General features: G+C 43.7%; 1 protein-coding gene across 17 annotated transcripts in view; it reads right to left on the bottom strand.

The window, feature by feature from the left end:
• Window positions 1-23,348, bottom strand: part of APBB2 (amyloid beta precursor protein binding family B member 2) — a 377,673-nt gene that overhangs the window by 26,078 nt on the left and 328,247 nt on the right. The gene's annotated exons all lie outside the window — the stretch shown is intronic.

Below are 23,348 nucleotides of genomic sequence, written 5' to 3'. Positions count from 1 at the left end.
GTCTTTCTCCTGAATGAACCAGCAGGTTACTATGCACAAGTGTTCAAAATGGGGCAAATGGTTTGCAACTGGGCTTTTAGGTAAACAGAGAAGCACCCCCGCCCCCCCGCCCACCCTCCCCTGCCACCTTGTGGCCTGTGAACTTTTGCAGGGGGAGAAGGCAGCTGAAAATTCCCAAGAGAAGCCCTTTAGCTAAGTAAGTGGTCAGAGCTGTGTTCAAATCCTGCTGGTTACTTACCCTCTCTTTTTCCTGGGCTCCCTCTCTGTGACCCTCAGAACCTGCTTCCTAGTCAGTGAAAAAGGGACAAGGACCCCTGGCTCAGGGTAATCATGAGAACCCAGTTAAATGGGATGGCGTGTGCAAAGAATGTCTGCTATGTCGCAAGTTGAACAGACTGCATCGCTACGGTTATCAGATGGTGTCATGTCCCAGCTGGGTGGGGCTGGGCAGCGACTGAGACAAAACATCTTCCATGGCAGGGAGGTTGCTTGCGGGTAATTTGTGGTCTCTCCTCGGATCTGCTGGGCACCACTTACCATAGCATGAGGTTACCTCCCATGCTCCTCTGCACTGCCCCCTATCAAAGCCAATGTTTGGAGGCAACTTAGCTCATCAGCAAAGGATCCAAAGGTCTAGTTTCCAGTCCCGGTTTGAGTAAACACTCTGCAAGTCACTTAATCTGAATCCTGGGTTTTTCATCTAAGACAGACAAGGACACTGAAGAGCAAAGAGGCTAAGGGCCTTGACCCAAGGGCAAACAGTGAATAAATACCAGGGACAAGAAAATTTGAAATTTCCTAATATTCAGATTTTTAGGATTCAAGTGCTTTGATTCTTACTACAAAGATGCACGGGCAGCATTTCCTTGACTAACTTTTTATTTACGCCAGGTGCTTTTGGTTCGTGATAAAAAGTTTATACCTAAGTATATGGATTATGCTTAAGTAACCTTAAGTCTAGACACCCAAGGATGTAATCTGTTTCTTTTGTGTATATTATTGGTGCCTTGGCTATTTGAAATTAGAATTATCATTAGTGGTTCATTTAATGAAATAACATCTATATGTACCTACTATGTTTTTCCCTGAAGGCAGGACTCAGAAAAATGACACTGTGAACTTCTAACAAGGTCTGTTTATTTGAGGTTAATAGACACTGCTTGATTTAAGTGTTGAAGAGAAAACCAGCCATAACTGGGGACACTTCAGAGTGATCTTTGAAATGTCATGCAAAAAATGCAGAAGAGTCCCAGTGGCAGCTGCTTCACCAACTCCACACCTTGTAATGTGCTGGGGAAGAAACATCAGCCCAAAGTTGGGCTTCTGTGTGAGACGTGCCATTCTGAAAGCGGGAAGGCTAAATTTAGAGTCAGGCGTAAGCTCACTCCCCCTTCTCACAGTACAAGATGCCAGTGGGAAGAATTCAACCCCAGGATGAAATCCACACCAGCCACACAGGCGAATGCTGCCTGATCAGCATGCTCTCGGCGACTATTTCTTGGGAAAATGAATGGAGTAAGGAATTGGCAAGGTTTTCATTAAAAAAAAAAAAAAAAGCCAGAAATAGCAGAACTACTTGGCATGTATAACTGGGCATCCAAATGAATAGAAAATTCCTAAAAAAAAAAAAAATAGCATACCAGAATCACATGTCTATTCTAGCTTTTGGAAGAAGACATATCTCCCCACCACAGCCACCTACTTCTTATGCAGCGCACACTGCCCATGCTTCACAAACTGAGCACGCACAGCAAAGACTTGCCAGGGTACTTCTCGCTCCATGTTTGCAGAACTCGCTGCTTCGCGCTAGTTTTTGATGCTTGTCTTTCATCACTGAGAGTCTTTTGAGCCATCTGAGCGCAGACCAGCATCATCCACATGGCAATGAAGTAAAGACATAGAACTTCATATCATGAAAACTCTCGTACCAACGCCTGAACCTGACAGTTTCTCTTTTCCTCCAGCTTCAGATTTCTTGTTCCTGATATTTATTCACTACTTGCCCTCAGCCAAGGCCCTTAGCTTCTTTGTTCTTCAGTTTTCTCATCTGTGAAATGGGAGCAATACTGGTAACTCACCTCCTAAGATATTAGTGCTGGAGGGATGGCACTTGTTAATCAGTGTCAGACTCAACGGTGGGACGGCCTGCAGTGTAGACCTGGCGTGTACACTGCACGGTGTGGTTACCAGTTGAGGGGGAGTAGGGGAGGAAGGTCTGCCAAGAGGAAGGTTTCTAAACCTGTTTTGGATCATGAAACCTTTGAACTCTGATGAAAACATCCCAGAAAGAAATGTCTACAGACCCACACTTTGACACACCATTGCAGGGGGGTGGGGGAGAAAGTTCAATAACCCCAGAAACTCATGCATAGACCCCTTTAGAATCCACATGCTGCAGGTGAAAGATCCCTGAACTGAATTCTGAATTTATGCAAATTCACCATCTGGTGTCTACTAAGTTTCAGACAATTCAGCTCAAGGAAAGGTTCTCTCCTTCCCAAGACCAAACGACAACAGGAACACCTCTGACAAGCGTACCTTCCTTTGCAAAATGAGCTGCCTTCCCACCTCCCTGCTCCTGCGCCCCCTTCCCAGCACCATGCAGCCTGTTAACTGTTGACTGGCAGACACAGGAGCTAACGCTCCAACTGGAAGTGTGAAGCTGAGGATCTAAAGTGGTTTAAGAGTATTGAAATTCAAGGCACATTTTTCTAAACAAAGGACTTTCTCATGCCACTAGAGAGAAGACACAATAGTTACCAGTCAGCTTACTAATGAGGCAAAAAAGGATATTTGAGAGCAACCAGGAAATGAGAAATTTTTTAAAGTCCATCTTTGTAGAGAGCAAGAATTAATGAGCATCTGCTTGCATCTGTGCTGTATTACAATTAAAAAAAAAAACAAAAACACAACCACCTTGCTTCTCTGAATATCTGAGCAAATAGAGAATACACATAATTTATGTTTAGTTCTCAAGTAAGAGATAATTCATGCCATGTTCAAGATATAAAGTTTAGGGCACAATCAAAGGATAAAACTCATGTAAAATATACATGAATTGTAAAACCATGGGGTGTCTTCCTTCTTGAAAGGAGAGATGGTAAACAAAAAGAAAACGGTTGTTTTTGTTTTTTGAAACAAAACAAAACCCAGAAAGCCCCTATCTGACAAGGTTCGAGAACAAGGGAACCTCTGGGGAAGATGACAGCTCCCTATACCAGGCAAGTGGTTTTCATGCAAAAAGTGCCATGAGGGCACCCACCACTGGCTGGTACAGACCAGGCTCTGAGTTAAAACCACGACGAGGGACTTCCCTGGCAGTCCAGCGGTGAGGACTCCACACTTTCACTTTGGGGTTCCATCACTCGTCCGGTAATTAGGATACCACACAGCCGCAAGGCATGGCCAACACACACACACACAAGCCCAAAAATGAACCACAGTGAGCCTGTGGGTGAATTCCTTTCAATTCCACGCACCCAGCCTCATCGAAAGCCTCTTGTGAGGAAGGTACATTCTTCAACCTGTTTCTAAACTTTCAAGAGGTTTTAGTGAAAGTGTTAGTTGCTCAGTCATGTTCAACTCTTTGCAACCCCGTAGACTGTAGCCTGCCAGGCTCCTCTGTCCATGGGATTTCTCAGGCAAGAATACTGGAGTGGGTTGCCATTTCATTCTCCAAGGGAATCTTCCCAACTCAGGGACCAAACCTGGGTCTCCTGCATTGCAGGCAGATTCTTTACCATCTATACTTATATAGACAATCCCAATTCCTTTGTGCAGACAGAAGGAATACGAGTGTGTCTGTCTGCTCAGTTATGTCCGACTCTTTGAGACCCCTTGGACTGTAACCAGGCGGGCTCCTCTGTTGGAACACTACTATAGATAACACAAAAAGCCAAGACATTCTGCCGTCATTTGAATTTTGGAAACTTACTGTAGATACAAGTATCCCTGATACACTGTAAACTCAATAATACCTACATAAAAATAGATATCAACACTAGAGTGACTGAATGCTAAAAGCAAATAACACGAGTGGTTCCCACCTTATTCAACCTGCCACCCAGCCAGGCTCTGTTTTCGGTGCACATTATCACCAGGCCACACAATAACCATTCAGGGGAGCCTCACGACTCTCACTTTATAAGAGACTCTAAGGTTCAAAACCCACACAGCTAAAAAAAGTGGCGGATCCACAAATGGAGGACAGGTTGGCCTGGCCAGCCTCATCTTTGCTCTGTGTTTTGGCGGGGGTGGGGGTGAGGCGCCTGGCACCTGAGCCTGCCTCCCTCCCAATGAATGGGCTCTCCCCAGGACCCACCCCTTGATGAACAAAGACGACCTCAGTTCTCTGATCCTGTCTCCAACCCTGTTGGAGCTTTGGTTCCGCTTTCAACTGGACCTGGTAACAAAAATTAAGAGCTGTGCTTGGTCTAAATAACTTTCCAGGGCAAAGGCTGAGAGTTTCCTTCTTTACACACCAGACACCTGTCCTGTTGCTTCCCTGCTCTTCTCCACCCCCCACCCCACCCCATCTCTCTCTCTGACCTCACTTCCTGCCTCTTCCATACCTGCTGGGCTCTGGCTTCACCCTGTTCACAAACACACCGGCCTTTGGAGCCGTTGTGCTCACTGTTGCTGCTGCCTGGATACTCAGTCCCCCAGATCTCCCACCAAGGACTTCCTCTTATCGTCATCACCCGTAGAAGACCCCTCCGGACCAGCCAGTCACCGCCAACTCTCAAAGCATCTAAAACTACCCTGCTTATTTGTGTACTGTCTGTCCTTCCTTCTCCCCCACAAAAAAAGGAAACTCTGTGTTAACGGGGAACCTTTCTGCCTTGTTCACTCACCACCTGGGTAAGTGTTCACTCACCACTGCCTGGCACATAACAAGTAGTCAAATATTTCTGAATAAATAAGTAGTGTAAACAAAGGTCCTTCCCCCTTACTCCTGATCGCGTTGCTACGGGAATAATGCTGCGAGTACTGGGGACTTGGCTGGATTCTTCTCCCGCTATCATTACACTCAGCACTTTAAAAATGACTTTAGTTCACATTCAGCTCTCATGTCATCCGAAACAGCGTTAATAAAACATATATTTTATCTGAATGGGCAGAAGGCGAGTTCTGAGAAGATTAGAATCTCTTGTGACTGAATATGAAAGCCAAGCAAATCTATACCCTGATCATCTCCACAGAAAGTGTTTCCAGAGCCCCTAACTAGATTCTTTCTTCGGAACATTTGTCTAAATGAAACACGGCTCCTCTGCTCCTAAGGAAATCAATAGATAAATTTTCCTTGTACGTTGATTTCTATCAAGATTTACGGACTCCCCAGATAATTGTCTACATATTTGTATTCTTTGAGAAATAAACTTTTGTTTATCATTTACAGAAAAGACCCCAGGACAAGGCATTTCCATGCATGCTGGGATAGAAGAAGTATGTAGAGCTGGGCGACACACACACACACACACACACACACACACTGAGCAGGAGTTAACTTCTTGATACAATTTGAAAGAAGACACACCTTTCCTATTTGGTAAGGTTACTTTTTATACACAGCTAGGCAATGGCACCCCACTCCAGTACTCTTGCCTGGAAAATCCCATGGATGGAGGAGCCTGGTAGGCCGCAGTCCATGGGGTCGCGAACAGTCGGACACGACTGAGCGACTTCACTTTCACTTTTCACTTTCCTGCATTGGAGAAGGAAATGGCAACCCACTCCAGTGTTCTTGCCTGGAGAATCCCAGGGACAGGGGAGCCTGGTGGGCTGCCGTCTATGGGGTCGCACAAAGTCGGACACGACTGAAGCAACTTAGCAGCAGCAGCAGCAGCCTCCTTACAGCTAGCCTCTTTTTTCTTTTCCCTCAAATATGGTAAGTCTTTACAAAAACAAAACCACAATCCCATCATGGTGGCATCCTATTTTTACTGTGAGTTTACCTTCCTTTTATTATCCATATGTCTTTATACTTGACAAATAGAATTAACATGCCTTCATTGAGAAGAAGCTCGAGTGCGGGCTGGGGGATGTTTGAATGATGGTCTGTCACAGAGGTACTCCTACTGGCCAGACCTGTTCAGCAATGCTCTGGAGACTGGTTTTCAGAATACCATAAAGCTGTCCAAAGGTGACCAAGCCTTCTTGTTTCCAAAGGATAAGGTCCCTATTTCAGTCATCACTGTGGTTTCCACTCAGGTCATTTAAGTCAGGGGTCGCAAATGATGGCTTGAGGATCACAGTCCATCATTCCCTGCCTGCTCTTACGAACAGAGTGTCACTGAACACAACCGCACTCCTTCACTTCAGTTGTCAATGGCTGCTTCGGAGCCACCGTGACAGAGCTGAGGGGCTGCAATAGAAACCACAGACCCCCAAATGTTTAATATCTTTCACAGAACAAGTCAGGGACCCCACTTTAGATGTCAGCCTGATTCAGGGGTGCAGCATACAACATGGACAAACAGTGAGACTAGGACCAGTTCAATAACTCACAGAGCCCAGTGCAAAATGAAAACGCAAAGCTCTGCCCGCATGAGAAATATTATGAATTTCAAGACTGTAACAGCAGAGCAGTAAACGAAGTGTGTGTTAAACCTGTGCAACTGGCTGAGATGCTGGAATAATCCTTGTTACAAGTGATAAACTCCAGGGCCAGCTGGAAACTATTCCACCCTGAAGCAGGAGTAAGAACTCTTTCAATTTGTAGCTTTAGAGCCAGAATGTCTTTTGCTCAACTAAAATCTTACATGGATGCCCAGAATGAGAATCAGAATCAACATGGGTCTCTGCTCCAGCCACTTTATTTTGAAAGAATCACTAGCAGGCTATGACTCTGCTTAGAATGTTTTTCCATTTTTGGGGGGGTGGGGGTGGGGTAGATAAACAAAACACACTAGACTCCTTGGAAACAGCATTTTCATGTAACCTGGCAAACAGATGCATGCTTTCACATGACAGAATCAGGTCAAATCAGTCCCAATTGTCAACTGTGTTCTCCGCAGCGGCTTTTCCTCTATCATAATTATTTCAACTGTCATAATTTATTCATCCCCAGACACGCTTACATGTTCTAGGGTAACCAGTCCAGGCTTCTAGAGCAGAAGGGGTGGCAGTCTCCATCACTTCTGCCCCTTTTCATCTGCCTAAAATTCTGACTGCAGAAGGAGTATTTTCTGCATCAAGATTTTGCAAACCCAAACCAAAGCTGGCTTCAAAACCAAAGTTAACTGACAAAGACATTGTAAGATTTCATGTTCACAAATCTGTAGCTAGAAAGAGGGGTCAAAAAAAAAAAATCCCATCAGAGACCAAATATTGCATTTCTCTACTTTTCAGATACAAGGAAATGGCTTTCTAGCTCTTGAAATGAACAGTGAATTTCCTGTGTTATTAAAGAATTTTACTCCTGCTGACTTTAAATAGATACAGAACTAGGCTTATTTACAACTGAGTATCTGTTGTTGGAAAGTCAGAGGATATTGGATATGAAATTAACAACTTCAAATGTAATTATCAACGGTATCTTATAAATCTGGAAGCCCAGGCAGAGTAATTCCATATGGATTAAAGCTGAACCCTGCCTTCTTTCTTACTTTGATCCTTTATTTTTATGACACAGCAAAGAAAATGCTCCAAGGTCTGATAGGCCACTGAAGGGTAAAATGTCCTGGACAAAAATGGCCAAATGCACAGTACGCCAATAGGCAGGGCTGCTCATCCATACTAGAGAAAAAGACAAAATAAGTCAAGGTCTTGGAATAATAGAAACTGAAAGTGAGTTGCTTATTGCTTAATTGTCTTTATACAGTCATTATTTTCCAACAGGGAAAAAAAAACACAAAAAACAATGAATCTAAAAATCCAGCTCGGTCCTAGATGACCCCTCTTCCTGCGCCTTCCACTGTCAACCGTGCCAGCTCAATCTCCACAGCCTGCTTCTCTTCATCCCCCCCCCACCACGTTGATGTTTCCTGGACCAGGACTTGCTGCCTGAACCTTCAACTTCCACCTCCGCTACCAACATCCATAGCCCTTAACAGCATTCACTGTTATCTTTCTTTATGAAATAAAATAGATAATGGCCCTCTCCCAGTTACCACCTTTCAGAGGTTTCTCATGGAATCAGAAAGAAAATTCAGGGACTTCCCTGGTGGTCCAGTGACTAAAACGCTGCACTCCCAATGTAGGGGGCCCAGGTTCAATTCCTGGTCCGGAAACTAGATCCCACATGCCACAACTAAGAGTTTGTGTGCCACAACGAAAAGATCTCGCATAACACAACTAAGACCTGGCACAGCCAAAATAAATTTTAAAAATATTTTTTAAAAAAGAAAAGAAAATTGAAAATTTCAACTATAACCCAAAAGCCCTGTGTAATCTTGTCCCCCTGCCCGCAACCATCTCTTCCATCCAGCATGTATCGCTGGCCTTCCCACTCCAGCCAAACTGGACTCTCTTGTATCCGTGAACATGCTGAACACCCCTTGCTCTTCCTCCAGCGCCCCCCACATGCCTGGCTTCTTCCCAGCTTTTGGCTGAGCTCAAAGGTTGCCTGCTAGGATGGGCTGCCCACTGGGGCCCTCTTTGCCCATCGAGATACTCTCTCTGTTGCACTGTGCTGCTGATTTCACTGCACTTATCATGATCTGTGTCATCTTGCTTCCTGAATTGTTTTTCCAGCTTATGTCCTGCCTGTTTGAAGCATGTCTGTCTCATTCCTTCATGTACCTCTCAAGACACCTGGCATACAGACGTTCCACATCTGTTGAAGGGCAAATTAATCTATAGATCTTACTTATATCTATCAAGTACATGTGATGATCATAGTTAAATCTTAAAAAACAATTCAATTATTTATGGAGTGCATCCTATCCTAGGCACTATGTTAAGGGCAGAGAAATCCAAAGGGCTAAGACTTTCTAAAAAATATTTGTGTTTAAAACAGGCACTTGAAAAGAACAAGTTATACGACTATTTAGTATGTTTTCACATGATCCTAGGGATTTGTGAAAAAGGTGAAAAGACAGACAAGTAAGAAAGTACATATTATCAGGAAACACTATCGCAAATCCACAAAAAGTAGAGAGAGCTTGACAGGTGTTTTCCAACCATGCTCTAGGTCTCTAAACCTAGGAGTCACCTCAACACCTGGGAGACTGGGGACAGATAGAAAGCTTTGCTCAGTCAGTGGTACAGAAAGAAATTCATTTCCCCAAGGAGCTGTTCAGGATGAAAGCTGTTGAGGTGAGACTAGGAGACTGCATGAACAGTAGTTTTTGAAACACACTGGAATTACATCTTAAACAATGCCACTGTTCAAACTCTTTGAGAACTCAGCTGTGGCCCACCTTGCAGTCCCAGGCTCCTCTGAAAGATATCCATGATCATGGTAAACAGGTTCAAGAAGACAGATTCCCGAGCCTGCGACCCACTGTATGATCAATACCTTCACCCTTGGAGCAGAGGTGACTTTGGCCCCACCTGTGCGAATCTACATCCTGGGCTCAGCTAACCTCCAGGGCAGCAGCCAGCAGCAACATCTTCTTGGCTCACATCAGGGTCAATCCGTCCACAATGCCTCCCAGGGATGCTCCAATTCACAAGCCCGAAATGGGCCCTATGCTGGCACAGTACGAGCTCCAAAAAAGCAAGAAGGTACTTGATGCATTTACCATTTCACCATTAGTGCCAAAGCCAGGCACACAGCACGTGTTTGATAAATACTTGTTAAATAACTGTCCTCGTTGTTCAAAAGCCAGGGCTTGCTAGAATGACAGAAAAACTCATAAATGAACCAGAAGCTGTCAGAAAGATGGGGTTCCTGACCAAACCAGCCCAAAGCCCATGACTTCACTCTGAGCCAAGTCCAATAGCATCTTCTACAGCGATAACGGCTGATCCCTTATAGAAAGTCTTTCCCCTATTAAGCTTGTTACACACATCTCACTTTGGACAACACAGCCACTCAGAACTTAGAAAAATTACAGATGAAATTTACAAATAGAGATTTAGGGCTGTTCCCCTCACAGTGCACTGTGCATCTAACTTCTTGTGAAAGGCCTCCGGTCACTTTTGTCCTGAAAGGCTTCATAAAGCAAATAACAACTCAAAGGCAGTAACAAAGATTGGGAACTTTAGGGTGCAAACTTACAAACTGCTTTTGTGTCAGGGTAAGGCTGGAGGAGGAGCTGACTGCTCCATGACCTGAGAAAACCAGAAAGAGAATAACATGAGGAAGGCAGGCGGAACCCACCATTCTTGATGCTAGTCAAAGCTAGGCTGCAGCTGCAGTTATAAAAAGAAAAAGACTAATGGGATTGCCTTCTCCCTGGCCATCTCCCATCCAAAGCAGTAATGAAGATTCACAGCTAACACATTAATTGGGGAATCGATAGGCATGCCTGGATCCAATATTGGTACAGGGAAATAGATAACAGATAGAAAAGACACAGATTCCCTGAGAATTCAATTAAGTGTTGTGTGCAACATTTAAATCACATTTTTCTTAAACAAACAAAAATCTACTTCTTTTCAGTGCCAAAACAAGTATGTGATAAGTTGGCTGTTTTTCCACATTTTGGGAATTTGAGACATTTTCCCACACGAAGTCCAACAATATTGTAAGTCACACAACTAAAATTATTTGAAACTGCATAGTCTTTCTACACCCAAAGATATTGCTTTCAATTCAAAAATCGGATCACCAAGATCCTCAGTATTTTTCACTCCTAATACAAACAAGAGTACATAAACGTGGATTCAGAGGTCATGCCAGATGAATGCACTCTTTTATTCAGTCATAACACTGGGCACAACAGAAATCCCCAAAGCAGATCATCTCAACAGCCCGCCCCTGAACAGCTTCCTGCCACGCTCGTAAACTGCATCAAAAGACTCCTCCACCTTCCCCTCATTTCATACAATTCTCATCCTTCCCTCCAGCAAGACAGAGAGACACCTCCTCACCCCTCCCGGCCGCCCTCGACTTCGCTAAGCACTGACTCTAGGGATGGGAGCATGCAGCCTTTGTCCCGCAGGTCGGGTCTCCGCAAGCTCGGCGCCCACCCCGCCGGTTACCTGCAGACAAAGGCACGACGCCCCGTGCTCACAAGCCTCACCTTGGCCTCCGGGGCGGCCCTGGGACTGGGCGAGGATGCCGCCCCCAATGCAGGGGACGAGACCAGGTTGCGGGCACCAGCCACCCTGGGGCGGTCACTGAAACCAGCAGCGGCGCGATTCCTTCAGTCTCAAGTTGAAGCGAGTGCGGTCCGCGCCTCCCAGAGCCCGGCCCGCCCGCCGCCGCCGCCCATTGGCTGCTTGGCAGGCACGTGGGCCGTCGCCCCCGCCCACCCCGCACCCCGCTGGCAGGTGCCTCCAGCCAGGTGCTCTCAGCCTCCGGCGTCAGTCCCCAGAGAGAGGCGGAGTTCCCCCAGCCCAACATAGCCCCATTCTATGCTGGATGTTTCTCTTTTGGGACTTCCAGGACTTAGAAAATTCCTCCTAATCCCACCTCTTTGGAAAGTTGACATTCCAAGCCTGGGTTTCTGATTTTTTCATAGATCTGCCTGATAGATGCAAGGGAGAGGGGCCATAATGAACCCACAGTCAGAAAGCCTCTGCAATAGCACAACTAAGCAGAAACAAACGATCCATCAGGCAGCAAGTTTTGAACTGAGCTGAAAAGGTTTGTTTGTTTTTAAAAAGATTCCCTGCCAATTTACACGAAGCACTAACAGTGCTTTACCCTCCCACATCATCCTCATCCCGTGGTGCCTCTCTCAAGGCACCTTTTGTTCCTGCCTCTCTTAAGATGCTGTTTGTTCACTGCTGATTTAAAGCCAAGATGACACTGGTACCCCAATGCTGCTGCTGCTGCTGCTGCTAAGTGGCTTCAGTCGTGTCCGACTCTGTGTGACCCCAAAGACGGCAGCCCACCAGGCTCGTCTGTCCCTGGGATTCTCCAGGCAAGAATACTGGAGTGGGTTGCCATTGCCTTCTCCAATGCATGCATGCGTGCAAGGTCGCTTCAGTCATGTCCAACTCTGTGCGACCCCATAGACAGCAGCCCATGAGGCTCCTCTGTCCACGGAATTCTCCAGGCAAGAGTACTGGAGTGGGTTGCCATTTCCTTCTCCAAGGTACCCGAGTACTGTCATCTTTAACTGAGAGCTCCCCTCCCCGTACACATATGGAAGCAGAAAAGTGTCCCCTTGGCTAGATAACAGTATTTTAAATAAGAGTGCTTGCCAGCTGCTGGCCAAAATCCTAGTTTTGAAAGGAAAACCCAAGGTCTTTTACTGAGTGTGTTCTATATGTGCCTAAAGTATTTCCTCTCTCTGTTTCTGGGCAAGAATAAGTTATCTGATTGAGCGATTACAAAATGAAACAGGCAGGGAACATCAGCCATGGTTTCTGCCAAATTCAAAGTTCAATACACTCCTTTTATAGGGAACAGAAAATACAAAATAAACATGGCAAATCAAGGGAGTACGTAACTGAAAGGGCTTGTCTGGGTTTAGTAAAACACATGACAGATATACTAGAAACTCTTTAATGTTCCTGTTTTAAAAGAGGATTAAACATCTCACTCATTCAGCATTTATTAAGCTCTTCCTACAAAGTATCACGCTTTGTGCTGACAACCATATACTAGGCTTTTCTGGTTAGCAGTTGTCTCCCAAGGGGGACGTGATTTAATTCATGGTGTATTCAATCTATGACCAGTAATACCTCAGTTATAAAGAATTGTTTACAATGAACTTCTGGCAAACACAACCGTTTGAATGCGGCCCATTTTAGAAGTTGAGGGGGTGGATTTGAGTCTTGGGGTTCAGCAGTCAGAACAGGTACCAAGTCTAGAAACATGAACTGACTTCACAGGACTGCACCTGTTACCCTGTCAGAGGGTGCCCTTCCTGCCGTACACAGAATTCTGGTCAGTGGTTATCTGCTTCTCTGCCTACTGCCAAACGGAAGCCACAAATCAGACAGGACTGCCAGGTGCCAACGGTGTCAGCACAGGGTCACAGCCAAGGGTCCGCTTGCTTACCAAGACCTGCCATCTCTACCTCCTACTACTGTCTCAACCCCTCCTCCTCTCTCCTACTTCACGGCCACCCCTTGGTGCCAGCCGCCGACTCCTCCTGTTGGGATGGTCACAATAGTCTTGAGTCCCCCTGTTTTCACTCTGTACCCAATTGGCCATTCTCACAGCAGCCACACACATGAGCCTTTAAAAAGACAAGTCACACATCTGAGCATCCATGCTCCTGCTTTTAAACTGTACAGTGGCTTTCCAGCGATTGGAAATAAGGTCCATAATCATTTTCAGGGTCTCTGAGGCTACTTGGAATCTGCTCCCTACTTCCTCTCCAGTCAGTGCTGCAACCACATTCCTTCCTCCTCCTGTCTGCTCTGGTCTCCTCTTCTTCCAGTTTCCAGAACATGCTCAGCTACTTCCCACTTCAGGGTTTTTGCACCACCACCCCTTCCTCTTGAAATGCTCTTTGCTGCACTACTCACCTGGCTATGTGAGAGTTGGACTATAAAGAAAGCTAAGCGCCAAAGAATTGATGCTTTTGAACTGTGGTGTTGGAGAAGATTCTTGAGAGTCCCTTGGACAGCAAGGAGATCCAACCAGTCCATCCTAAAGGAAATTAGTTCTGAATATTCATTGGAAGGACTGCTGCTAAAGCTGCATCTCCAATACTTTGGCCACCTGATGCAAAGAACTGACTCACTGGAAAAGATCCTGGTGCTGGGAAAGATTGAAGGCGGGAGGAGAAGGGGATGACAGAGGATAAGATGGTTGGATGGTATCACTGACTCAATAGACAGAGTGAGTAGGCTCTGGGAGTTGGTGATGGACAGTGAAGCTTGGTGTGCTGCAGTCCATGGAGTTACAAAGAGTTGGACACGACTTGGAGACTGAACTGAAACTGAAATCCCTCTCACCCTTCAGACCTCTGTCTACTTCCTTCTGAAACTCTTAACTGACAGTGCCATCCACCCCACAACCCTAAGCATCCAGACTCTTCCTGCACAGTCTTCACCTTCTTCACTTTATGATCTTCACTTTATCGTGAGTTCTGTAAACTTATAGTAGCATCTGATTTTGTTCCTCTACAGTAAAGAATTCAGCCGGCTTCTTGGAGGTAATTTTTAAGAGCACGGGACAGCATATTAAAAAGCAGAGACAGTACTTTGCTCACAAAGGTCCATCTAGTCATAGCTATGGTTTTGCCAGTAGTCATGTATGGATATGAGAGTTGGACTACAAAGAAAGCTGAGCACTGAAAAACTGATGCTTTTGAACTGTGGTGTTGGAGAAGATGCTTGAGAGTCCCTTGGACTGCAAGGAGATCCAACCAGTCTATCCTAAAGGAAATCAGTCCTAAATATTCACTGGGAGGACTGATGCTGAAGCTGAAACTCCAATACTTTGGCCACCTGATGTGAAGAACCAACCCATTGGGAAAAACCCTAATGCTGGGAAGGACTGAAAGTGGGAGGAGAAGGGGACGACAGAGGATGAGATGGTTGGATGGCATCACCAACTCGATGGACATGGGTTTGAGTAAAGTCTGGGAGTTGGTGATAGATGGGGAAGCTTGGCGTGCTGCAGTCCATGGGGTTGCAAAGAGTTGGATGCGACTGAGTGACTGAACTGAATGTCATACCTGATATGAGTGTTTTTGTTTTCCCAGGGGTCTTGGGTCGCACTAGATAGTCTAACAACGTGGTTTAGGGTCAGGGCTTTGGGTCACTGAGCATTAGTTCCACCTCTGGCTTAGTCACGTGTATGGTCAACCACACCCACATGATGGGGCCCCCCCATAAAAATTGTGGACACCAAGGCTTGGATGAACTTCCCCAGTTGGCAATGCTCCATGGACACTGTCACACATCAATGCTGGGAAAGCTATGCTGTCCATGACTCCGCAGGGAGAAGGCCACGGAAGCTCCACGTGTGGGCCTCTTCGGGACTCGTCCTGTGTGCCTCTCTCCCTGGCTGAGTTTAACTGTAGCCTTTAGCTGTGAGTGAGTTCTGGGATTCATTATAGCAGACTACCAAACCTAAGAGCGGATTTGTGGACTGTTCTCCATTGTATTTTCAGAAGCAAGCACATTTCCTGACACAAAGTGCTTAATACATTTAATAATGATAGAACTTAATAATTAATCTTTTTATGGGTACTTTTAAAACAAGCACATAATCAGCATGTGATGCCTTTATGATTTAAGGAATAAATTGTATTACTACTTAAATATCCATCTAACTCCTACTTCTGAATTGAGGTCCAGACCCAAAGTCACCTCTTCCCTGAAGCCTTTCCCCACTCTCCAGGGCTTGCCGTTCTTGCTTCTGTGTTTTCTGGCCCACAGCTCCGCTCTCAGAGCAGTCAGTGGTCGGGCACATCTTTGTTGTGAAGGACCTGTGTTGGATCGACTCTGAGCCCCTAGCATTGGGCATGGTGCTTACACTGAACAGATATACAAAAGGTGTTTGCAAAATAAAGGCAGCTTTTTAAAAACAAGGGTTTGGTTTATTGAAAGATAGGTTCAGTTATCTGTGAAATTCTGGTACATGTTACAGCTCATTCCCTGAAAAATAAGGTAGCTGTTACTGTAGTAACTGAGTATTATAATGGTGTTCTACTCTATTATTTTCTTTTCTTTCTAAAAATAAAAATGTTCCTCAAAATTATTATCAATGTTAAAATCTGACATGCTTTAAATAAAAATATGAAAGCAGATCACCAAACTTTTTAAAGTCATCTACCTCCCTAATTAGAATGAAATATCACTTTATTTACATAATACATTAAGAAAATTTTTAAAAAGTCCAAGCACTAATCTTATTCTCCTCTGTACAAACCTAATTGGAAATTCAAACAGCACACCAATAACCTACAGTGTCTTCAAGTACCATAGAAAAATCAATTTTATTTCCTTCAGACCTGCATTTAAACTGGATAATAACTGCTATAATGTGCAACAGCCATAATCCAATTTCAATTTGTTTGATTAGATGAGTGTAAACATTAAACAAAAAAGTCACGGGATTGTCATAACAATGTTCATGCTGTTAACTCATTATAGAGCAAAGGATTTTAATTTGCTCCTGGAAAACATGCTGGTAGAAAATATAAACATATGATCTGAACAATCTTTAAATACTATCCACAAGATCCTGATGTTGCCTCACCCAAAGATAAAAGCAGCTTTGAGTTTGGAGGCCATGTGAAACTCCCCCTGAATTTAGGAGAAAGAAAGCTCTGAATGAGTCCTTCAACATTTGAGATTATATATAAACATCCCTTCCTATCAAAATGTGTAATCATTGAGGATATCAAAGCTGTACCTGTGTCAGTGGCCCTCAAATTATAATGTGCATAATAATTTTTAAAATGAAGATGCCTGGGCTCACTCACCCCAAGGACTGGGAGGCAGGTGGCCTGTGGACTATACATTGAGAAACTGTTTTCAGAGAAGCGGGCAGGAACTCTGTGTGGGTGAGGGAAGTCAGATGACACCGCAACGCGGTGCTAGAGCACTAGACTCTGTCCCCCACTGGACTCCAAGCTCCTGGGAGCTCAACTGTGCCTGTGTGGTTTTGTGTCTTTGAGCACTGACTAAATTAAGTTCATAGCAAAGTGCATGCACCCACACTCACACCTATATGGATATCAAGATAATTCACCAGGGGTTGCACGTCTGAGGGTCACACGTGGTCCTAACAAGGTTATCAACAGAGCAGGTGGGAGATTTGGGCAGGATTGAGGCCTTTCAAACTTCAATGTGCAAATGCATCTCTGAGGATCTGTTAAAATGCCAATTCTGATTCAGTAGGTTTGGGGTGGAGCCTGCATGTCTAAAAAAAAACCTCCCAGGTGATTCTAATGTTCTAGTCCAAAGACTCCACTTTGAGTGGCAAGAACCCAGAGATAAATGAGCCAAACAAGGCCACAAGGACAAAGAAACAGCAAAAAAAGAATGCAACTTCAAATCTACAATGAATCCAGGCAATGAAAACCAGGGAGTGGCGGACCAAGAGTAATATTTCCCAACTTATTTTAAAGGACAGGGTACTTGACGGCTGCTCTTGGAAGAAACTATAATGTGCATTTGTAAAAGAAAACCTCCACTGCTGTATGAAACATCAGATACACAGAAAGAAAATATTGGGGGAAAAAATCATCATGTTCAATGGCCTGGAACCTTCTGGTCCTGCTCTATAAAATGCAAAGGCTATTTATAATAAATGCGTACAATAAAAATCTTTGTAAGAGGAAGACATTCCCAAGCCCCAGGTAGGGAGCATAGCCCATTTTCTTCATGCAATATTCAGCAGACAGAACCTCCCTCTAGATTGAAGACAGTGGGCAACTTCCTGGCACTCAGTGGATTATAAAGAGACTTGACTTATCCCTCTTCCCCCGACCTTACCCAACAGTCCTCATGTTCCCAGCTAGGGGTGGGAGCTACGCATAAATCGTTACCTTGATGATTCAGGATCCTAATAGAACCAGCACAACACTCAATTCTTAAAAGGCATCTGCTCAACTATCTCCTTTCTGAACCCCGCTCTGGCTTGCCCTCTGGGACACAGAACTGCAAGGCGGTGCAGGGGCGCTGACAGCGTTGGTGAAGACACAGCCAGGCTGCCCTCAGGCTCACTCAGCAGGGACCCTGGAGGGGCCAAGGGGAACGCCTGCTCTCTGGCAATTTCCATGATTAAAACTAGAGAAAAATCACGTTTGTGTTTTGCAATATAAACTCTACCTTAAATTGATATTAAATCCTTGACAGGGAAGATGGGGGCAGGGATAAGAGGTTAGGGGCTGGTGGAGGGAAGCCAAGAGAAGTTCTTGAAAGAAATGACATTTTCCTTCTCCTTGAGCCCACCACTGGACTGGTTTACATCTCTACAGTTTTGTCTTTTAAAATATTGTACAGATGGAATCATGTCATATATAGTCTGTGAATCTTGCTTTTCTCACTTAGCATAATTTTGGGGGAGGAGGATAAATTTTATTGTAAGACCCAACCTCTTTTCTCTAAAAAAATTTTTACTTCCAGTTTTATTGAGGTATAATTGACATACATCACTATATAAGTTTAAAGTGTAGAGTATAGTGATTTGACTTACATGCATCATGAAATGATTACCACAAGTTTACTGAATATCCATCATTTCATATAGATACAAAATTAAAGACAGAAAATTTTTTTCCTGTGCTGATGATTCTTAGGATTTACTCCCTTAACAACTGTCATACATAACATACAGCAATGTTAATTATAGTTATCATGCTGTACATCACATTCCTAGGACATATTATTCTTATAACTGGGAGCTTGTACCTTTTGACTGCCTTCATCCAATTCCCCTCTCTGCACTCCCCCACCTCTGATCTCTTTTTCCTACAAGTCTGTTTATTTCTGAATTATTAATATAATTGCCCCTTCAAACTACGTTAGTACCTGTTACACAACATAGGCGATTGGATATTTCCATGTATTTCAAAATGATCACCAGGATAAGTCTAGTTATACTATGTCACCATACAAAGATATTACATAGTTATTGACCAATTATCCCCACACAGTACATTTCATATCCCTGATTCATTTATTTTGCAACTGGAAATTTGTACCTCTTAATCTCCTGCACCTACTTCTTTCCCACCCAACTCTTATCTCTGGCAACCACTTGTTTGCTCTCTGTATCTATAACTCTTTCTGTTTTGTTATGTTTGTTTCATTTTTTTAGATTCCACATATAAGTGAACTCATACAGTATTTGTCTTTGACTTATTTCACTTAGCATAAAACCTTCTACATACATCCATGTTGTCATATAATGGCAAGATTTCATTTCTTTTTCATGACTAATATTCCATTGTATGCACATATATGCACACATCTTATTAATCCATGCATCTACTGATAGATACTTATGTTGCTTTCATATCTTGACTATTGTAAACAATGCTGCAATAAACACAGGAGGGCATGTATCTCTTCTGACTAGTGCTTTTGTTTTCTTCAGATAAATACCCAGGAATGGAACTGCTAAATCATAGGTTAGTCCTATTTTTAATTTCTTTAGCAGTCTCCATACTGTTTTCCATAGCTGCCACATCAGTTCACATCCTCAGCAACAGTGCACGATGGTTCCCTTTTCTCCACATCGTCACCAACACTTGTTATCTGTTGTCTTTTTGGTAACAGCCATTCTGACAGGTATGAAGTGATATCTCATTGTGGTTTTGATTTGCATTTCCCTGATGATTAGTAATGTTGAGCATCTTTTCATGCACTTGCTGGGCATTTATATGTTTTCTTTAGAGAAAGAGCGACTGAACTGAACTGAAAACTCCTTTATTTCGGTTTTCCCAAGTTCACAGATCTGTGCATCTCAGTGATCTATAAAAATAATTAAGAGATTAAAAAACAGAAAGATCTAATTTCTTGGTGGTTAAAAATCCCTATGCTTAGGCACTTGCTGTTGAGTCTGAATCCCAGAGAAGGGATCAAACAGGAGCTCACCCTATTATTACCACTTCCAGAGCCAGGAAGCAGAATGAGGAAGAAGGTGGCATTCTGACCCCTAACTTCTTAACCTTGACTCCTTCCTTCACCTCACTTTGCTCACCCCACAAAGAGATATCAGCTACATCAGGGAACTATGGAAAGTAAAGCAGATAAAATGTGCCAGCATTTCGATCCTCAAAAATTGAGTTTAAATAAAAACATCACTTATAATTGCTATTATTTGTTTTACCTTCTGCTCAACTGGAAGTTCCTAATTGGGAAGGACTGTGGCATTTTGGGTCCATTTTGGTACATCATCTAGCATAGCTGCCCTTGTTTTTACACATAAAAAATAAAGCTTTATTGGAACATAGCCACACCCATTCATTTATATCTTCTCTATAGTTATTTCTGCCTAACAGGGGCAGAAGTAGTTGAGACAGAGACAAAATGATCCATACAACCTAATGTATTTATAGTCTGGCCTTTTACAGAAAAAGTTTGCCGAATCTTGATCTAGCAGAATGGCCATTTAGTCCTGGTGGCTCAGACGGTAAAGAGTCTGCCTACAATGCGGGAGACCTGGGTTCAATCCCTGGGTCAGGAAGATCTCCTGAAGAAGGAAATGGCACCCCACTCCAGTATTCTTGCCTGGAAAATCCCATGGATGGAGGAACCTAGTTAGGCTACAGTCCATGGGCTCGCAAAGAGTTGGACACGACTAAGCGACTTCACTCATTAGTGTACTACTGGTATAGCATTGGGCTCCCCTGACGGCTCAGACGGTAAAGCTGACGTAAAGCATCTGCCTGCAATGCGGGAGGCCTGGGTTTGATGCATTGTACAGCTACTGGTCACTAACATCTGTGCAGCATTTTACATCTTCAGATCTAAACAAATGTCTCTTCATGTCTATCATTTCATTACAGAATCCAATTATCCCTATTAAGTCAACTATTATTATTAACATCTTCCGTTACAGATAAAATAGGTTCAAAAAGAATGAGTGAATTTATTTACAAGAGGTGAAGCCAGACTGGGACCTAACTCATTTCTCCAAAATTTCTGCTCTCATCAAAAATAAATAAAATGTAATAAAATACAGACTTCCCATGTAAGTGGTAAAGAATCTGCCTCCCAATGCAGGAGAGACGTGGGTTCATCCCTGGGTTGGGAAGATACCCTAGAGTAGGAAATGGCAACCCATTCCAGTATTCTTGCCTGAAAAATCCCATGGACAGAGAAGCCTGGTAAGCTACAGTCCATGGGGTTGCAAAGAGTTGGATATGACTAACATGCACACACGCAATAAATAAAATATAGCACATACAAGCTGATCAGACAGTACACAAGCTAAGACCAACTGGATTTTCAACTACTTAATGTTCCATAGTTCCACACAAAGTTCACATGTCCTCTGAGATGATTATCCATTTACCATTATTTCTGACACATTTAGAAATTGCCTAACCTGGTGGGCTGCCGTCTATGGGGTCGCACAGAGTCGGACACGACTGAAGCGACTTAGCAGCAGCAGCAGCAGCAGCAACCTATTTAAAGGGCTTCCCTGGTGGCTCAGACGGTAAAGCGTCTGCCTGCAATGCGGGAGACCCAGGTTCAAAACCTGCTCTTTGTTACCGAACATGACTGAAGAGACTTAGCAGCAGCAGCAGCAGCAGCAACCTATTAAAAGGCCTTCCCTGGTGGCTCAGACGGTCAAGCGTCTGCCTGCAATGTGGGAGACCCGGGTTCAAAACCTGCTCTTTGTTACAAACTATGTTCCTTTTATACATTGTTAGTTAATTATATTAATTAATTATCAGAGTTGATTCAGGTTTTATGGGACCTAAAGCTGAGACAATTTCTGGGGACATCTTTAAGAAAATGAATACAAAAATATCTTCCTTTTGCAAGTTTTATAAACACCATGTGAACTCATCCCTAAGCCCCCTCCCCAGAGCCTTGAAAGGGGCCCTAAATTTTAAGGTTCATTATCATAACAGTAAATCCTCCTCTGCTTTTTATCTTTCCCCCTAAAGAAAGGAAAATCATAGATTCCAAATTGAGTTCCTAACAAAAAGCCAGAGGAGAAGGCAATGGCACCTGACTCCAGAACTCTTGCCTGGAAAATGCCATAGATGGAGGAGCCTGGTGGGCTGCAGTCCATGGGGTCACTAAGAGTTGGACACAACTGAGTGACTTCACTTTCACTTTTAACTTTCATGCATTGGAGAAGGAAATGGCAACCCACTGCAGTGTTCTTGCCTGGAGAATCCCAGGGATGGGGGAGCCTGGTGGGCTGCCGTCTATGGGGTCGCACAGAGTCGGCCACGACTGAAGGGACTTGGCAGCAGCAGCAGCAGTGACTATAGAGACTAATTATTTAAACCTGCCACCCCCAACACTTTCTCTTAAAGCTACAAAACTGCAAGCATTATTCTCAGCAAATTCTTTCTTCAGCCTAGAGCACTGTTTTCCAAGAGCGGTCTGTAGCTAAAGTTAGCCTCACTTGGGAACTCTTTAGAAATGTAAGATCTCAGGTCCCACCCCAGACCTACTGTATCAGACACTTTTGAGGATGGACTCAGCTTTCTTTTCTTTTTTTCTTTTTTGGTTGTGTTGGGTCTTCGTTGCTGCATGGGCTTTCTCTAGTTGTGGTGAGTGGAGGCTACTCTGCAGTAGTGGCGTGCAGCCTTCTCACTGTGGTGGCTTCTCTTGTTGCTGAGCGTGGGCTCTACGCACGCAGGTTTCAGCCGTTGTGCCACGTGGGCTAAGTCGCTCTGCAGCACGTGGAATCTTCCTGGACCATGGATCAAACACATGTCCCCTGCTCTGGCAGGTGAATTCTTAACCACTGGACCATCAGAGAAGTCTAGGGATTCAACTTTCTTTGTATTCATGAAGATCTACAGCTGATTCTGATATGTGTTCAGGTTTGAGCATCACTAGTCTATGAGGCTACAGATTCTACCTTCTCCACTCATATAAAACATTTTTCGAGGAAAAGAGGGGAGACTATATCATTTAAGCAAGCTAAAATTTTATCTTCAAGAACACAATAATCTAATGATCAAATTTTAATAGGGAGTAATCTCATTTTTAGAATTTTGGAAAACTATGACATGTGAGATGTGTCAGGATTAACCAGAAGGAGATAACCAAATGTTCACAGCTCAAAGTCTACTTTGATGAATTCTGAGTGCACTGATGATAAATTTAAACGAATTCATGAGTTATTAACTGAGTGGAAAATGTATATTTAAACACTCCTGATATAGTCAGAAGGCTAAGTCAGTAATTCCAAGCTCTGAATCATCTTAGAAGCTGAAGAAACTTCCCATAAAACAGCTAAATTACTTACCTCAAGCAAAATTTCTTATTTTCAAAGAGTGGGAGTTGGACCAAATTGGTCCAACATGCTGTTTTATCATTTTAACCACCTAAGATCTTTTAACACACATTTTTCACACAAATACAAGCTACTTTGATTTGTCCCCACGCCACTTTTCTCTGTTAATCAAAGTTATACTTAGCCACTAATCATAACTTCTGATCGGCCTGAGCAAACCAGTGTTGCCACTCTGAATTAATGTATTTTAATTCCTTCTAGAAGCAAAGTCCCTTACCATTTCAGTTGCCCTGTGCAGCTTATACTGCACAAATGCATAATTTTCCCTTTGTCCTCTCCTCAGCCACAAAATGCAAATAATAAAATCTGCCTCCTAATGCTGTTATTAAGAATTAAAATTAAAAAACCCACAAAACAAGATATAATGTGATTACCACTGTTTCTG

Source organism: Bubalus bubalis, chromosome 7 (assembly GCF_019923935.1).
Source record: "Bubalus bubalis isolate 160015118507 breed Murrah chromosome 7, NDDB_SH_1, whole genome shotgun sequence".
NCBI lineage: Eukaryota > Metazoa > Chordata > Mammalia > Artiodactyla > Bovidae > Bubalus > Bubalus bubalis.
The sequence above is the reverse complement of the archived record's forward strand: the minus strand, read 5'-3'. Positions and strand labels throughout refer to the sequence as shown.